Source organism: Balaenoptera musculus, chromosome 3 (genome assembly GCF_009873245.2).
Source record: "Balaenoptera musculus isolate JJ_BM4_2016_0621 chromosome 3, mBalMus1.pri.v3, whole genome shotgun sequence".
Taxonomy (NCBI): Eukaryota; Metazoa; Chordata; class Mammalia; order Artiodactyla; family Balaenopteridae; genus Balaenoptera; species Balaenoptera musculus.
This window is the reverse complement of record NC_045787.1, coordinates 62,722,466-62,725,873: the sequence shown is the minus strand read 5'-3', so window position 1 is coordinate 62,725,873 and position 3,408 is coordinate 62,722,466.

Sequence of the window (3,408 nt, the reverse complement as noted above, 5' to 3'; positions counted from 1 at the left end):
ACCTAGTGTTAAGATGCCTTCCTTCAGTCTTTTTCATAAGTATGTACTGTAAGTCATAGCAGCACTAGGGATCCAAAGATAAATAAGATATGGTTTCTGATCTCAAGGAGCTCACAGTCTATTTGAGAAACAAACATGCAAGAAAACAGTGATGGTGCCGAAGCACAAGTTAGCAGGTAGTGGATGAGGTAGGGAAAAAGGAACCTCAGCTTGGCTGAGTAAGTCAGAGGAGGCTTCTCAGAGAAGGTGACACCTGAGCTGAGATATAAAGGATGAGGAGACATTTGTCAGATGTTCAAGCAGTGGAGGGTGGTAGGGTGAGGAAGGACTATGGACATTCCAAGCAAAGAAAATAACGTGCAAAGCACAGTGGTTGTAGAGATTATGGGGAGTTCCAAAAACAGAAACACTCTAGGATTGCCAGAACCTGAAGTTTAAGAAATATGGCCCAAAATGAAGCTAGAAGAGTAGCAAAGGCCAAATAATCATGTAGAATTTTGGATGCCTTGCTAAGTTGTTTGAGTTTTATCCCCTGCCCTTTGGGGAGTCATGAAAGAATTTAGATTAGTGGATCAATCTCGGTCATTAATCGGAGTCATTTCAGATTTACTTTTTACAATGAGCAAGCTGTGGGACAGAGCAAGACTGGATTGGAGAGGGGCAAGAACAGAGGCAGAGATGTGGTAAAGACAGATACAATAGTCTCAAGGAGAGACAATGAGGACCTGATCTGATGAGGGAAGAGTGGGTAGGAGAGGACGTAAGCATCTCCAGAGAGTTTTAGAAGGTAGAATTTGCAGAACTTGGTGATCGTTTTGAAAGTAGGGAAGAGAAGGGATGAGAAGATGACTCCCAGGGTTCTAGCTTGAGGGTCTAGGGAGGAGAGGCACGCTGAGCCCCAGAGAAGGAGTTCAGAAAGGAAGCAAGCAGGGAGGCGCTACCTCCATTGGGACAGATGGAGTTTGAGGTGCCTCTGGAGCATGCAGAGATGTTGAGGGGCTCTGCAGCTGGATGTGCCAGCCTGTTGCTCATCATAGGAGGCTGCGATGGAGGTCAAGATGTGGAGACATCAAAATGTGAAAGCATCTGAGACGATGGGTCCAGAGAAGGTATAGTGTGAGAGGGATGGCCCATGGTAGGGACCCTGGGCAGACACCTGTCTGCAGGCATGAGGGAGGGAGACTCATTAATTGGAAGAAAACCCCACCGTCCCTAAGACTAGCTGCTCACTCCTGTCCTGCCACTCAGGAGTATGCTCTGGACAGAGACAGAACAAATCATTATTCTCTGACAAAGATTAGAGGTGTTTGCCTTAACTAAGAATTTGATCTGGACCAACATAAGGATAAGCTGTAGTTTCAAAGTTTTAGCCGTGTGTGTGTGTGTGTGTGTGTGTGTGTGTGTGTGTGTGTGTGTGTGTGTGTTTACGTAGCATTCGGGGTAGATGTTCTCTGAAAGGCTCAGTAATGTGCTGTTTTTCTTATGCTCCCTGAGTCTCTAGCCCAGTCCAGAACTCCTAGTGCTCTGCCTAGTAATATACTTGGCTATCCCCATTGTGAACACAAGAAACTGTCCTGACAAACCTATTCTAGAGAAGGATTTAAGATGGGGGGGGGTGGGGGTGGGGAACATGTATTTATAGATTAGCTGAAAGGAAAGATGTCAATGAAGCCAAGAATGAAGATAGACAAAAGTGAGAGAGGGAAGTGATGGAGAGGGAGGACACCCCTGAGGGCTTCAGAGCAGAGGTGAGGGGGCTGGTCCTGAAGAGCAGGTGGTAAGAAGGAAGGAGTCAGGAGGGGGGCCCAGCTTGCAGGGTAAGTGAGGGAAAGGAAGTCATATGTGTAATTGAAGATAATTCATATGCAGAGCTTAAATCCCTGTGAATATGGAGAGACGGAGCAAGCCTCTCTGAGAAGAGAGAGCACATGCTTATGCCATGTGGGCTCCAGAACAGGCAGCAATGTGACATGGAGCTGACGTGGGGTCATAGATATATAAAGAACAAGCCAGCCTATATTTGCAGTAGTGTATGTAGCATCTGTCAAGGTCATATATAGTTGGGGATGAAAGTAGACATCTCATATATTCCAGTTTTTCAGTAGAAAAGGATGCAGGGAAGGTCATCATTTCTCCTTTAATAAACCCAGAATAAATCATAGAGAATACTAAAAGAAAACACATGGATTGGTTGAGCTTTGGGCAATCACGTACCTTTTTAAAAAAAGTTTCAGGCTCCATAATATATAAAAAGTACTGAAGAATAAAGAAGAAAAGGAGCAAAGGGCTGATAGAAAAATGGCAAAAGAACAGAAAGGTCACAGAAAAACCACAAATGGCCCTTACGTATGTGAAAAGCTGCTCACATCACTAAAAATAAGAAAAATGCCAATTAAAATTGCACCATAAAACTGAAAAGCTTGACAGCATACTCTGGTACAGCTCCCATGGTGGGAAATTTGGCAGAGTCAAGTACACAGCACTACGTATGTAGTCTTTTGCCAAAAAATTTAATCTGAATTGAATCAAGCCTCCAGACCCAAATTCTAATTTATTAGAATGCAGAGGATAAAGGAACAAGTCAAATCGCACCATCATAAAACCAGGGTGTTGAATATTTTTTAAGAAAACTAGATTGGACTCTGTAAAATGTCAATGCCATAAACTAGAAATGACCCAAATGCCCATCAACAGTGGCATGGATAAATTTTGGTACAATCCTATATTGTAATGCTATACAGCAAGAATGAATGAACTTCAACTGCACACAAGAGAATAGATAAATTTCACAAATATAATGATGAGTAAAAGAAACAGAAACAGAAGAATCATTACGCTACAGTTCAATTTACATAAAGTTCATAAACAGGCAAAACTAATCTATGGTGTTTTAAGTCAGGATCCTGGTTACACTTAGGGGGATAGTGATGGGAAGAGATCAGGGCTGTTCAGTTTGTGAAAATTCAGTCATAAACTTAAAATCTGTCTATTTTTCTTTCTTTTAAAACTTTTTTAAAAAAATTGTGGTGTACACATACAGTGAAGGGCATAAAGTAATAATCTTAATACATACTGTTAGATGGATTTTTTACAATTATATGCAACTTGTAACCACCACCCACATCAAGATATAGAACATTTTCAACACCCCAGAAAGTTCCATGATGCCCATTTCCCATCTAAAAATCACACACACACACACACACACACACACACACACACACACACACACACACTATTCTGACTCCTATCGTATTGGATTAGTTTTTCATGTGCTGAACTTCATCCAACTTCTGTGTCTGATTATTTTTTGCTCAGCATAACACCTGTGAAGTTCATCCTGACTGCTGCATGTGTCAATAGTTTTTTTAAGTTGTATAATAGTCCATTGTCTGAATATAGCACATT